Genomic DNA, 15,911 nt, shown 5'->3' on the forward strand with positions numbered 1-15,911 from the left:
AGAATATCCTAAATTGTCCAGTTAATATTCAACTGCCAATTAGGGCATCACTTAAAAGGGCAATGGAATAGGTCCCCAATCTTTTATTTGCCAAGAAAGGACTTCAATAAACTGTTGTCCTAGTTAAGCATACTTCAAAGTTTATCCTCCTAGATACTATGATTATGTGATCTATTAATAGGCTTGTGAATAATCGCTTTTACTTGCACATATGGAATTTGAAATTTACTTTAGGACCATTATGGGATTTCTCATATATTATTTTTTCTTCGATTTCTAAATATTTATGGATATATATATACATATATATATATGTGTGTGTGTGTGTGTGTGTGTGTGTGTGTCTATATGTGGGGGTGGGGGGGATTATGTGTGGGTGTGTATTTATTTAGATAATCGTGTACGTATTGGCAAGATTGCCACAAGAAGAATACAGAAAAATAACAAAATATCCTAGGGAAATTTTATAACAAAATATACTTGAACATATTATTCATATAGGTTTTGATTTTCACTAAGAGATATTCCACAGACGAATCTAAACCAGAACAAAAAGAGGGAGGTCTAGTTGAAGTACCCTTAATGACACCATGGCCTGGCAATCTAGCATAAATAGTTCTCTGGAAATAAGAATATTTAAGGACTTAGTGGTTTCAATATTGCGAATCTGAGAGTCTATGCACCTACATGTGTGTGTGTGCTATAATACATACAATAGTGAATAGACAATATATATGGCGTATACACTTGAATTTGTAATATTATTTTGTTAATATGTAAACAAATAGGGCAAAAAAAAAAAATGAGCACCACTCCTGGATAACTAGTGACTTAAACTAAACCAGCCAAATCTACCAAATTCTGTAAAAAAGAAAAAGGTTTGTATTTTAAACATCCAATGTACTCAAAAACAAAAAAGAAATACTAAAAACTATTATGATCCCATATGCCATCATAAGAAACATATAGAAGATAGTTTCCAGAAGTGTGCTAGATCAGAAACCAAAACAGAGACACGGACAGCATCTTCAGTTGACCATATCACCAAATGCCGCAGATTCTTGCCCTGAGCTTTCTATAACCTAAATTGAATCTCAACATTAACCTCCATTAAGAAAAGCGTGGAAAGAGCTAATCATGAACCTCCACGTAACTATGAGCTAATCTCAACATTAACCTAGATTGTTGATTTTTTCATTATAAACCTCCACGTATGAAACCCGAATTCTAAACTCACCATCTGTTGTCTAGTTTCAGAAATACAAGCAAACATCAGAAGAGAGACACCAATCTACCATTTTAAAGGTTGGTCTTCACAGCATTCTAGCAGTTATTCGTGTGAAAAAACAACATGACTACCAACTGAATATGCCGAAAGACTTTCTTGGACAGCCAGATGGATAACTCCTGGATTGTTTGAAGAACCTTACCTTGTGAAAGTTTTCCCATTGCTGGTCTGCCCATAAGCGAAAAGAGTTCCTGCAAGAATTGGGTACCACTTTTTAGAACAGTCAAACAACGAAGCTCTCAGGCATGAGACTTCCTAAATAACCAAAACTAGTGTCGTTTGCGCTCGCAGCAGTTCAAACAATGATTTAGATCACAACGATGTTACAAAGGAAACGCGGATGTGAACATGACCAAAATCGTCCAATCCTTGAAAATACTAAAAGAACAAAAACTAATTCAAGAGGTACCATTGAATCCCTTGACTGCCGATTGGTTGACATCCTCAAGTTCGTGCAAGTCTCGTCGAACACGTGATCTGCACAGTCGGACCAAGAGCCCCGCTCAACGCTTTTTGCACTGTAAGAGGGAACCGCAGAGAAGAAAAGAACCTGCAGGACGGGAGGGCAAAAGGAGTTTACCGAAAGCGAAGGAGACGCCTGAAATGGGACCAGAACAGTGCGATCGTTAAACGTACTTGTAAGGTTCTGTACAATCTAAGAAAAAGATTGACCGATCGATCGATCACTAAGTGTTGAAATCGCGAACAATGAGGGACGGTGAACTCTCTCTGGAAACCTCCCTATTGCCCTCGATCTCCGAACGCTCTTCTGTTTGTCGGCTTTCGATGGATCGATAGATCGACGAGCGAGGGCCAAGGCCGATCGAACTCTTCTCGACTTCGTTCCTCTGTCTCTCGACCTTTTAGATGCCCCCTTCCCTTCCAAGCAGTGGACCTAGCGATCGAGCAGCATTGTTCTTGTGGGTCAAAAAATACCCTAATGAGAACAGAAAAAACAGAAAGAGCTAATGGAGAAGGGAGGAAACGTAGTCTTACTCTGCCACCAGAGGCAAGTGGAGAATCTGGTCCAGCGGGAGGATGATGGATAGGAGCTGCTGCTTGCAATTCCTAATGATGAACTGCGGCAACCCACGCCCGCAGTCTGCATCCTCCTTCCATCGTCGGCGCCATCGAGGATCCAGCCTCGCTGCCCGAGAGAGAGAGAGGGTGCTTTCCCTCCCTAGAACTCGGCGGGAAAAGGGAAAGCCTTTCTCGAAACATAACGGTTGAGAAGTTGCGTTTCTTGAATTTGTAACTGAAGATTTAAAGGGTCGGCAAACACAAAATTCCCAAGCCGCAAATACAAAATGTTAAAAAAAAAAAAAAAAAAAATCATTGCCGCCTTATTTTTCATTCATCCATTAATGAGTCACCGATAATTAGTATCAAAATATCAACGGATCAGATTTGAAGATGATGTATCTTTACACACTTGTTTAAATTCCACTTCGAAATCAAACCTGAATGCATATATTATATTTGAGTCCAACTTTTAATTTCACAATTAAACCCGAGCTGGGATCCACTTTTAAATTCATAACCACATCTATTTAAAATGATGATATGCTCGGAGCTAGTTCCAAGTTATATTTAAAATTGAATCAAAACCCATATTTTTCTGATCGAATGTATTTTTTTCTCTTATTCGGTAGATTTAAAGCAGTGTAGCCGGATATCAGATCCAAATTCAAATGTCGATCATAAGATTCGGGTCATTATTGTTTGGAATGACGCGTGAGCATATTCTAGTAATCCTTGTTGCTTAGATCATAATGTATGGGCTGATTCCCTCCATTTTTTATTTTTAAATCAATTTAAAATATTTTAAACTATTTTTTAATTTAAACAAGAAGTTAGCCCATCTCGATCTATATTGGATTCCCATATTCAGAAATAATTTGAGAAAATTAATATGTTTGAATGGTGTTAATGTTCCTATGAAAAATTAATTTTCTGACTAATTGATTTCCTAATGGACCCGCTTTTTTTACCTACATTTCACACTAAAAGCTAAAAACGACATGCAAATCAAGAATCTTTGTTCCGGAGAGTCGTAGTTTACTTTCTCAAACTTGCCAAAATGAGAGGAGTAATTTCTTTTTATAGGGATCGCATCTTTTCCCAACCATGGGTAATAAAAGTATGTTTTGTGGGTATGCCAAACTTTTAAAAAAATGGAATTGCATGTTATAATGCTCTATTCTGATTTTGTCTTATTATAGATCTCCTATAAATTAATCAGTATTACCTTGAAAATGTTTTGGTTGTGTAACAAAGTACACCAAAGTCCGAACTTGAACTCTAGAGCTCCATTTGTGTTTGAGGGAATGTTCGATTACCAACTATCTTAAAGTCACAAAAGATGGATCGTGGTGCATCAAGCTAAGGATCTGTTGGCTAAAAGTGATTATTTTATGTTGGCATACTTAATGTAAGGTAGAAAAAGAAGAGTCTTATCTCAAATTCATTTATCTCACATCTAAATCATGGGGTTCCAATTAGATGTAAGTTTGATTTAACATGTTTCTGATTGGGGTTTCTTGAATAATCCTAGTTTAAAGTTGTGTGTCAATTTCCTGAGGTGGACTTGATTTTGTAAAATGATATTTATACGGCAGCTGCCTCCAGTTGTGTGTCATCTTATAAATTGTTGTTACATATATATTTGTGTGTGTTTGTGCGCGCTTGCTCATTTTTATAATCGAACAGCATAAGGAAGGTAAATCAAAAGAATTTTTGTTTTCATTCTTTGCTAGATGGATGGTCATTGATATGTGAACACTTGCTAGATTGTGAACTCTTTTTATTGCCAAATTGACAAGGTGATATAAGGCGTCATTTGCAGGACTGACTAAATGGGTAAGCTTGAAATGGAAGATAATTTCTATAAGTTGAACAATGTTTTCCGGTTTCTTTCCTTCTTTTCCCCATAGAAGAGTTGAGAAAGGTACAAAGCTTTATATTGTCACAAGAATTGGGTGCTTTTGTCAACTTCCCTCGCCGCCTATGTGACTCCACTTACTGCGGCTGATAACAAAAATCATTCGCGGTTAGATTAATGGCCCAAGTGTTGCAACTTGATATTGTTATTCGAGGGTGTATGGCAGCAGTAAAACTATGTTTCATTGATTCAATGAACACATTAAAAAAGTATTTTACAAATTCTGCCTATTTTTTAGTGCAGGTGCGCACAGAATGATAATGTAAGAATAGTAATATAATGTCACTTTTTCCAAACAGCCTCCCAAGCGAGTAAACTTAGCTGCCAACCCAATAGACTTGATTAAAAGGTTACCATTTAACTTGAAAGAGGAAGATCGATAGGTCAATATCCAATGGCGCATCTTTTAGCATGACCATGGATCTATCGAGCAGCGAAACTGATGGGAAAGGAAAAAACCAAAGTGAAATTAAGATAACATCCAAGGTGATGTAAGGTTTTGGCATGATATGTTTTAAAACTTTAAACCTGTTATCGTTAACAAGAATGTCAGAGGACATCTATATGAAAGGTGTGCGGACTACCATGTGCTTTTGCTGTCGAGCAGAAATTAGACGACATGTCGGCCAAAAGAACGGCGTCCCCGGGTTTGCAAGACTGATATTGACTCATAACTAGACCCAAGTCTGACCACCGATCTATACTCACAACCAAATCCAAAGCCAACAATTTTTGAATCATCCTACAATTTTTGAATCATCCAACAATTTATGGCCCACAAAAAACCATCTCAAACTATTGGCCAACCAACAATGATCATTGATTGAGACTCACAACCAAATTCAAATCCAATAATTTTTGAATCAGTTAAGACCACTGGTCTAGGCTGACGAGTAGGTCCAAATCCAACAATTTCTGGCCCAGAAAAAACCACTGATCTTACCTACAACGAGATTATGTCAGACTGTTGACTGTTAAAGTCCAATAATTTTTAGATCAGATTAGACCACTGATCTATAGCCAAATCCAACAATTTTTGGATAAGATAAAATGTCTGATCTAAAATCCATGGCAAGATCCAAATTCAACGCAATGAAAGTCTGATATTTTTTGGATCAGATAAGATCACTAATCCAAACTCACAAACAAATCCAAATCGAACAATTTTTGGATCAGATAAGACCGTTGTTGTAAAGTCATGTCTAGATCCAAATCCAACAATATTTTGCTTAGAGAAGACCACTGATCCAAACCTTCAGCGAGATTATCAAGTTATTGGTCAACCTAGACCGATATTGATGTCCAATAATTTCTAGATCAGATACGACCACTGATTTGCAGCCACATCCAATAATTTTTGGATTAAATGGGACCACACATCTAAATCCATGGCTAGATCTAAATCCAACAAGATTGAAGTCCAATAATTTTTTAATCAGATAAAACCATTAATCTAGATTCACAACAAAAATCCAACAATTTTTATATGAGATAAGGCCGCTGATCTAAAATCATGAGTAGATCCAAATCCAATAATTTCTTGCTCAGGAAGATCACTCATGGAGACCTATAATGAGATTATATCCGACTATTGGCTGCCCTACAACGATACTGAAGTCCAAAAATTTCTAGATCAAATGAGACCACAGATCTATATCCAAATTCAACAATTTATTCACCAGATAAGACCACTTATCTATTCCCATGGCTAGATCCAAATCCAATGAGATTGAAGTCAAATATTTTTTGGTTAAGATAAGACTACTAATCTAGACTCACATCCAAATCCAAATCCAACAATCTTTGGATTAGGTAAGATCATTGATCTTAATCCATGGCTAGATCCGAATCCAACGTGATTGAAGTACAATATTTTCTGGATCAGATACGACCACGACCACTGATCCAGACTCACAACAAAATCCAACAATTTTTTGGATCAGATAAGACCACTGATCTAAACTCAAGACTAGATCCAAATCCAAAAATTTATAGCTCAGGAAAGAACACTTACCAGACTTACAACGAGGTTGAAGTCCAATATTTTTTTAATCAGATAAGACCATTGAAGTCCAATAATTTTTTAATCGGATAAGACCATTGATCCAGACTAACAATCAAATCCAAATCCAACAGCTTTTAGGTTAGATAAGACGACAGATTAAGCTCATGACTAGATCCAAATCGAACAATTTCTTGCTTGGAAAAGATCACTCATCTAGACCTACAATGAGATTATATGAGACAATCGGCTGGCCTATTTAAATCATCATATCCGACCAAACTGTTGTCTCATTAATTTATGTATGCAAGTGTCTCCAAGTATATGCATCCTATGTTGGTTTAATCTAAGATCTCAACTATTGTTGTCAAAAATCAATTTTAATCGGACGGTATTTCAATTGGATAAGACATTGAGGGCATTAGATTCATCGAGTGTACCTATTGCCAAACACCCATTCAAAATCATCAGCCTTTGGATTTCATTTAAAGTGGAATTCAATTGTGCTAAGTGTCATTTTATATATTCATTAGTTTTTAAGGAATTCCTTTTGTTTCTTTATTGAATTTTATATAAATATTTTATCATAATCCACAAAAGATACAGTTGAATCACTCTATAACATTGTTTGATACAATTCAATCGCTCTATTAGAGACAAAACTATCTCACAAAGACTAGGTCGGTAAAGTTTTGTCAGTCTACTTTAAGACTTTCCTTTTCCCACAATTGTCGGTTTCCATTTCTCTGACGAGGTCAAAGTTCAAATGTTTTAATTCAAATAAATTGTTATTCCAGTTCTTGATCAGATAGCGGGTAATTCAAGAAAGAGATCTCCCCACGCCGCTTCCCTCACATCATCATTTTCGTTCGAGAGAGAAAGAAAGAGAGAGAGGGAGAGGAAACGCGTGATCGGAGATGAGAGGAAGGGAGCGGGGTCGGTCTGCCGTCTGCACACCCACCACCGGTAGGGTCCGGCAAGGTTTCGATTGCCGGTCGTCGGACAGGGATGGAGATCGTGCATGACCCTGGGAAGGGTGCGCTGTTCGCTAGGGTGACCTTTCATTACGACCATCCGAGGGAGCTAATGATCACCACCGGATGTCGACAGGTCGGGTCATCTACTGCGACAAGAAGGCTACCATCTCTGTGGCAATGTCCTCCCGCTCCAATCCATTCCTGAGGAAGCCGTCGTGCGCAACATCGAGCGCCATGTAGCCAACCATGGTGTTTTCGCTCGATCCTTCGGGAACTACGCACCTTTCGAAACGCATGATCAGAGATGAGAGGAAAGGTGCGGGATCGGTCTTCCGTCTGCACACCCACCACCGGTTTTGCGGTTTATTAGTATTGCTGTTTCTTCTTTTATTTGGTTATATTGATTGCATATTGGTTGTTTTTCATCATTTGATTAGTGTAGTGAGCCCAATATGTTCTTCATTGATGTTGTGATGGATCTGATCTAGGATATTGAATTGGTGTTTTTGATCTGATCTCGTCTTTGGTGTTTTTTTTTTTTTGTTTTGTGATCTTGGTTAAAGAAATCAAAGTTTACGAAGTTAAGAGACATAATATCCCAATTGATTGAGTTGTAAGGTTTTTATGCTAGTTAAGTATATGGTATATGCTTGGTAACTTTAAATGCTATTTGGTTTTAACTGCATAGTCACAGAAACGAGGGAGACGCCATACTTGTGGGAAATCTTGTTGGTCATTGAAATTTGGTGAAAAAAATATACTGTAGTGGTATAAAAGAAGTGCAGTTTCTTTTTTCAGGAGAAGAAGTCGATGTTGTTGATACTTGATATGATACAGATATTTGAAAAGAATTAAAAATGTTTTAGAGAGAGCTAAGTTAATCCGATACGTACTAAGCATCAAATGGTCTTGTTAATACCAACCTTATCATACTCGGCTTCATCCGACCGATACAAATTGAAATACTGGCAAATGGATTTGAATCAGCAATTTCAAGAGTACCGAGTGTCGCCTTTTGACTATTTTTAAATATTTTAAGAATTTTCATTAATTATAAACATTTTCATTTATTCTTTAAGATTGTTTTTTAAAATTTCTTTTACAAAACTCTGGTAAAAACTGGAGATTTGATGAGAGTCCTCAAAATGTCAATGGATCTGGATCTTGTCCAGTTTTGGATCACGTGTGTTGCGGCGAGGGTGTATGCTCACATCTGAATTCAGAATAAAGCAATTCAAAAACTGAAGAAAAATAAGCGCGATATCTGTGACGATCATGGGCATAATTGTCTTTTCAGAGAAAAACCGTCACATGAAGCCAGCGTTGAGGAGGCAACTTGTCCAATCATCCCATTGTCGAAAAGTGATGCGTGGGACCCCATCCCATTTGAAAACACTAGAAAAACCGTGGGGAATTGCAGTTAAAACAGAAAATCAAGAATCCGGATAGCACTAACCAAGGATGCGCTGAGGAGGTTCCCCAAGAAGCAATTCGCCAGGACTCGACATTCCACCCTTCAGTGGTATGCCGTTTCCCCTGCTTCTTGCTGCCATCCTTTTGTTTGTTTCCTCTCGCTGCGGTAGTGATCGTGAAATCTCGATTTGCTGGTCCTTTTCCTCTCGCTGCGGTAGTGATCGTGAAGTCTCGATTTGCTGGTCCTTCTTCTGACTTGGCGCGTCTTTTTTATCGTTGCCACGGACGTGATTGTAGGTATTCTTGGATTTCTCGGTTTTGGTTAGGTTGACGCTTCGTTTTGTGGTGATTCTTCGAATTTGGTCTTGGTGGTTGCGTTGTTTGGGTCAGGAAGAACGATGCGAGAAGTTGATCACAACGGATCTTGATTTCATGTGCCTGTTCCTGTTCTATTTGTAGTCGTTCTGTTTGCTGCATCTTGATGCAGTATTGTCGTATCTCGTTCCTTTTCCCACGCTGATTGCTTGGAGATGGTCCTTTTAGTTCTTTTGATTTCAGAGAAAATTGCGGTTGTTTTGATTGATTGTTTGTCTAGACCTGTCTATTCAATTTCAATTTGTCGGATGGTAGTTTCTGGACTTTACTTTTGGTGGCAGTTCTGGATTTTCTCCTTTCTTTGCTCAATTATGGTCTCCTGTCTTCCTTGATTGAATTTGGTTGGGAAATAAAGTAACTCGAGGTCGATTGTCCATGCCTTCATAAGAATCTGTTTCACCAGATGGGAGGCTTCTTTTACAGGACGGCGTTTGTGCAAGGCAACATAAGCAGCACCTTTCTCTTCTTGAAATGCTTGAAGGAACATCCCAAACTGTTGATTTGGGTGAACAATAATAGAAAGCAGTCTCAGAACGAGCATCATTCTGTGTGCATGCTTTGGCGAGCAGTTCAAATTTGAGGAGGTGGAGCCTCCTCTGTCACCAGAATCTTTCGCGACGAGAGATTTTTCGGCTGGTGGCATTTCCTCCAGGACTTTGGATTGGGATGCCAAGTTTGAGGATAATCATGTCGAAGAGGTTGAAACTACTCTGATGGATGCCCTCTCACTGAACTATGTGGTGCCTTTCTTCCCCTTTTTGGTTCTTTATTTTCCTCTTGACGGCTCCGTAGATGGTTGTTTTTAATATTCGTCAATCTCGTTTTCCTGCGCAGGAAGCGCGTGCTTTATTGGGACGGCTGGAGTACCAGAGAGGTAACTATGCTGCTGCTCTCCAGGTGTTCCGTGGGATTGATATACAGAGTTTGATGCCTAAGATGACTAAATCTGTCATTGAACTAGAATTTCAGCAGGAGCGAGATGTGCAGGTAGACTTCAACGCCAACTGCTAAGGAGGCTTTTTTCCTTTTTTGCGGCCTTCTTCTCTTTCCATATCTTTTCCTCTTTATTGCATTTTTTTATACTGACGCTTCAAATAAATGCTTTTCTCCTTCTTTTCATGTAATCTTTTACGGTCTGGACAGTTTCAACTTTCTGAGGTGCTCAAGTTCATTGACATGAATTCTGCGTTTGTTCACTTCTTCAGAATATTCGATCTTGCTTTTTTGTATGACATTTTAACTTACTTCTGTTGTAAAAGAACGTTACTATTAGAGTTAAATGAACAAATTGATTATATATTGCCTAACTTCAAAATTTCATGTGGTAATAAATATGTTGACAATTCCTATGAATGCTTGTGACATGTTTTTGTTCTCTTTCTGAGTTTTTATTTTCTCAAGACTTCTTCGCATGTTTGTTTGTTCTTTTTTTTCTTTTCTTTTGGGTGAATTGATTTAAGAATTCAATGAAATGTGAACCATAGAAGACTCACCTTCTGTTTGTGATTTGACAGAGGCTGCCAAAGAGTGCAATGCTATCCTGGACACAGTCAAAGATGCATTACCTAAAGGCTTGCCTGTTGGTGTTTTTGGAGACTGCAAATTCCAGGAGATGTTCCATATGGCACTGGAATCTTTTCCTGTATTGTGGAAGAAGGCTGGCTGTCTTGAAGAGGCCATGATTGAGAGAGAGAACCCAGAAGTGGCTTTTAGTCTTGGGTTGGCTGCTGCAGTATCAAGGGACATTAATAATTTAATGCAGCTTTGGAGAGTTCAAGAGATTACTTGCATATGACAATGGGAAGTTCTGTTGAAGGACGGAGGCTTTTGGCCCTTGTTGTGTCTGCTGGGCCATCTCTTACTGAAGCTGAGACAGTTGTAAATCTTGCTTTGGACGAGACCGTAGAGTTGGACCATATTTGTCTCTTGAGATTAAAGTGCAAACTTCAAATAGCTCAAAGGACGGCCCACACAGGCAATTGAGACGTATACATTTTTGTTTACTCTTATTCAAGCGCAAACAAGATCTCAAACTATGAAATCTGTATCTGAGGTACTCCATTGTGTGATAAAACTTAACTGCATATTCTTTCCCAAAGGAATAAATCTTCTTTGTTTTCTCTTTCCTGGTATTAATTGTTCATTTATTTTCAAAAGCTTGGTCAGATTGTTATCTTTCAAATGTTTGACAAGTGATGCTGCGTAAAAGATTAGAAGCAGAGGCGTTATCTCAAACTATGAAATCTGTATCTGTCCATTGTGTGATAAAACTTAACTGCATATTCTTTCCCAAAGGAATAAATCTTCTTTGTTTTCTCTTTTGTGGTAATAATTGTTCATTTATTTTCAAAAGCTTGGTCAGATCGTTATCTTTCAAATGTTTGACAAGTGATGCTGCGTAAAAGATTAGAAGTAGAGGCATGGCAAGATTTATCATACATATATACAGGACTTCGTTTATGGTCTGATGCAAGTATCTGTGTCAATAAAGCAATGTCATTTGGTGCACATCTCAAACTATGAAATCTGTATCTGTTCATTGTGTGATAAAACTTAACTGCATATTCTTTCCCAAAGGAATAAATCTTCTTTGTTTTCTCTTTTGTGGTAATAATTGTTCATTTATTTTCAAAAGCTTGGTCAGATTTTTCAAATGTTTGACAAGTGATGCTGCGTAAAAGATTAGAAGCAGAGGCGTGGCAAGATTTATCATACATATATGCAGGACTTCGTTTATGGTCTGATGCAAGTATCTGTGTCAATAAAGCAATGTCATTTGGTGCATATTCTCCTACCAATTGGCATGCAGCAGGTTGGTGCTTTTTCATTTGTGGCTACTTTCATATGTATTTGTTCACTTCTCTAATATGCAACTGTGCCTTCCCTTGTTATCAGACTTCTTCAATTTTTTTGCGAAGGTGAGAATGTCTTAGGTCTCATAGCTTCCATTCAGATCCTTATGCTTCTGCTTTTTTCTTTCCCCCTTCATAGTTTCTTCTACTCCTAATTATATACCTCAACAGGTGAAACGTATGGGCGTGCGCCTGCAGCTCCAACAGGCTTCAACAGCAGCAGTACCACCACCACCATCAAACGGAAAAGGGGAAAGGTAAGAACATAATTATTAGGGGGTTGACACAAGGCATACACGGATCTTTATTAGGTGACATATTAGGGGGCCCACTTAAGGCATAGGTGTATTTATGAAAGGCTGTGGTTGACGGCCTCGTAAGTCATAATATGTGTTGCTGCGGTATGTGTGGTAGTGCTTTGTTGGCAAAGATATTGCATGGTTTGCTGGTAGGCTTTTATGCATGTTATACAGTTTAGAGTCCTGTTCTTGTTGATTTTTAACGGAGATTATGTTGCCATGCTTGATGCTTGTCTGACTTCAAAGCACTTAACACTAACAGGATCAGGCAGTTTCTATTGTGACGGAGTTACTTGAGAGCGAAGGGGTACCCCAGATGTTCAGACTATGTGTCTTTTGCTGCTACAGATATCTTGAACTTTGTGTCTCAGAATTATAGGATGAGACCAGTTTCTGGGGTTGAAGATTTCTTCTTGTAGTTTAAAGGTTTGTGTTATTTTTCAAACTTCCATATGCACATGCATGCTTTTGCAATTGAATAACTTAAGTTTCACATGTAGCATATTCAACTACTTTTTTCATCGACGATTGCGACCACAAACCATCCTTATTTCAGAAGATGAAGGGCATAAATTATTAGAACCAGAAATTTTTGGCTAAGGAATAGTGACAACGTTTTTCACAGCTGACCAACTGCTGAAGAAGCCAGTGCCCTGCCTTTGATTCTCTCGGTACCAAACCTCCTTTTTCCTGAAGTACAAGGTAAAGAAAAAGAGTGAGTAGCTTTTTTGAGTGACCTGTATTATTTTTCTTTTTTCCCTTTCCGTCAAGAGTGTACCATTTTGTAATGTATCTGGCTTCTGTATAAAAGAAGATGATTTTTTTAGTTCAGAACGGCCAATTTTTCTTTTTGTCTACGTTGTTAAAAGCGGTACATGTAATTAAATGCTTCTCGTGTCTTGCTTTTGAAAACTTCAAAATGTAGTGTGGGATGAAGGCGTCCATGTTTGTCACACATTTGAAATATTTTGTAGAAATATTTTCTGGACTTTCCAAACTCAATCTGAGTCAGTTGAAAAAAAAATTCTTCCATATTATTTCATAAGTTTTTTTACATGGAACAAGATTTTTCTTCCCCATGCATCAAACCTACACTCTATATCCAGGAAACATTCCATGGATTTTTCCGGATGCATTTAATCCACTATTTTTTTTTCTTCTATGGTGAAAAATTGGTGCATGCATCGGTTGTTATCTCCTAAACCAAGAGAAGTTTTTTTCAATGGCGAAATCCATGGATTTTCTATCAAATGTTTCCACGATTTTTTTTTATAACTTGACTAAATCCACGAAATTTTTTCCTTGACTAAATTCACGAAATTTTTTCCTTGACTAAATTCACGAAATTTTTTCCTTGACTAATCCGCGAAATATTTTCCATGAAATCCACGTCCAAGAATTTTTTTCCATGACTAGAAATCTGAGAATTTTATTTCCATGACTAAAAACCCGAGAATTTTTTTCCATGACTAGGAATCCGAGAAAATTTTTTCCATGACTTTTTATCCATGACTAAAATCCACCAATTTTTTTTCAATGATCCACGATTTTTTTTCATGACTAAAAATCCAAGAAAATTTTATCCATGACTAAAAAATCCAAGAAATGTTTTCCATGACTACAAATCCATTCCATAACTACAAATCCATGAAATATTTTTCCATGATTACAAATCCACGAATCTTTTTCCATGACTAGAAATTCACAAAAACTTTTTCCATGACTAGAAATCCACAAACCTTTTTCCATGACTTTTTCATCCATGAGATTTTTTTACCCATGACTTTTTATCCTAAGATTTTTTTACCCTGACTTTTTATCCATGACTATTTTTCTCCATGAGATTTTTTTTACCCATGACTTTTTATCCATGACTAAAAATCCACTAATTTTTTATGATTAGAAATCCAAGATATTTTTTACCATGATTAGTAATCCTTTCCATGATTAGAAATCCATGAAATCTTGACTAGAAATCCATGAAAACTTTTTCCATCCGAAAAATTTAAGTGTGTTTTCTGTTTTACTGCCTTTGAAGCCCATGTGTCTTCTGCCTGCTCTCTAAAACGAGGCATATCTGCCTGCTCTCTAAAACGAGGCATAAGTAAAACGAGGCATAAGGCTCATACAACCTGAAACGGCTCATACAACCATGAGTATACCTGAAACGGTGCTTGCAATCAATCGATGATCACAATTCTTCCCAAACTTTTTCGGAAAGGTGATTATTTTGCTCCCAAATTTAAAAAACATTGATGGTCTTAATCTTACCGAACAACAAAGTGGTTGACTTGGAAATCATATCCATATGTGCAACTAGCTACTTAATGACACTTGCAATACATGAAGAAGATTTTACATTTTATTTATTTAAGTATCCTGTACAATGAAAATGTCTTTGCCTTCCCCTTGACGGAGTAACTCAAGCACCCTTAATTTACATGGACGAATCGAGGCGAAGGGAGGATTTCAGGATTGATTAAAGTACGCAGAAGGGAAGAGAGTCAAGCCTAATAGATGGAACTAATAATTTAAAAATCGCTACTATTTTTAATCAACCTGCACGGTCTTTTTTTGCATTGTCAAGACACCAACTCACCTCTCTGATCACTGATCCCACTCAAACCTATCCCAAATTATTAGTTTTCGTAAATTTATTATTAGTTTACCGTCTCTTTCTCTTTTATCTCCTTAGATCAGCACTTGTTAGCTCAATAAACATATGGTTCAACTATGAATCATGATAAATATGCATACTTTAGCTTTATATCACGAATTCATAATTGCATGTGCTAGTTTAATTGCAATTGTTTGATTGATTAATTATAGTAATAACGATTTGAAAAATGAAATAGAACACATTTTATGTTATTGTGATAAATTTATGAATTTGTTTTCAAGCTTCCGCTTCATTCCACCTCGACAAGCTCATCGCTTTGCTTCGCCTCATCACATTTCACAACACTGATGGGCTTCATCACTAGCTAGCCAGCAACAATAAGGGAGCAAAGAAAATTCTTAAAATGGATACAGAGGCACTTAAGTGTTGGATCCACACACAAGTCTGAACTTCAATATCACCTAAAAGATTTAAGTGAAACCAGGAATGATCCACGATTATTCATTGAATAACATGGGAGAGAGAAAAACTTTACCCTGGAATGGATCCACGATTATTCATTGAATTCACTGTCTGGAACCAGGAATGATGGCGGCAACCTTGGATGTCAACTGTTGGAACATCTGAGAAGTGAGCAAGGGTGTCCACCCCTATATCATGTTCTCAGAAGAAAGGTAAAATTTGGCAAAAGCAGATAAATTTCAGAAATTATGAGTTTCTGCAACTCGAGAGCAGAAAACAAAATCTAATAAAAAATTCTATAGCTTCCATTCTACACGTCCAAGATTCTGAAATTTTGAAAGCACAAAGTTGAATTCAATCCCTAACTTTGAACAACCAAATGAAAAGTCCGCCCCTATCCTGTTCAAAATCGGTCTGCAACCTTCTGTCCACAACTAGCAGTATAGGAAAATAAATTAGAAGTTGAAAATTTGAAACAGAAAGACCCCCCATTTTACATACATTGAAGAAGTTCAGATAAAAAAGCAGAAATTTGGAAGGCGGTTTTATATATATATTTATTCTTCCATGTGCTTTTAGTTCAAGAACAAGAATTCAAACAAAAAGAAAAGCAATAAAAACAACTAGGAATATAAAAACACCAAGAAAATAAATAAGTAGGACTCAACTTTGTTTATGTTTA

General features: G+C 37.3%; 1 long non-coding RNA gene and 1 pseudogene across 1 annotated transcript; one reads left to right on the top strand and one right to left on the bottom strand.

Moving 5' to 3' along the window:
• Positions 1 to 1,728: 1,728 nt before the first annotated feature.
• Positions 1,729 to 2,446, bottom strand: LOC116244918 (uncharacterized). Its single transcript, XR_004170329.2, has 3 exons — positions 2,285 to 2,446; positions 1,925 to 2,205; positions 1,729 to 1,838 (listed from the first exon to the last, which is right to left on the bottom strand). It is a non-coding gene; the product is annotated as an uncharacterized LOC116244918 (long non-coding RNA).
• A 4,793-nt stretch (positions 2,447 to 7,239) lies between these two features.
• Positions 7,240 to 12,998, top strand: LOC116244916 (uncharacterized; annotated as a pseudogene).
• Positions 12,999 to 15,911: the final 2,913 nt, after the last annotated feature.

Source organism: Nymphaea colorata, unplaced genomic scaffold (genome assembly GCF_008831285.2).
Source record: "Nymphaea colorata isolate Beijing-Zhang1983 unplaced genomic scaffold, ASM883128v2 scaffold0380, whole genome shotgun sequence".
NCBI lineage: Eukaryota > Viridiplantae > Streptophyta > Magnoliopsida > Nymphaeales > Nymphaeaceae > Nymphaea > Nymphaea colorata.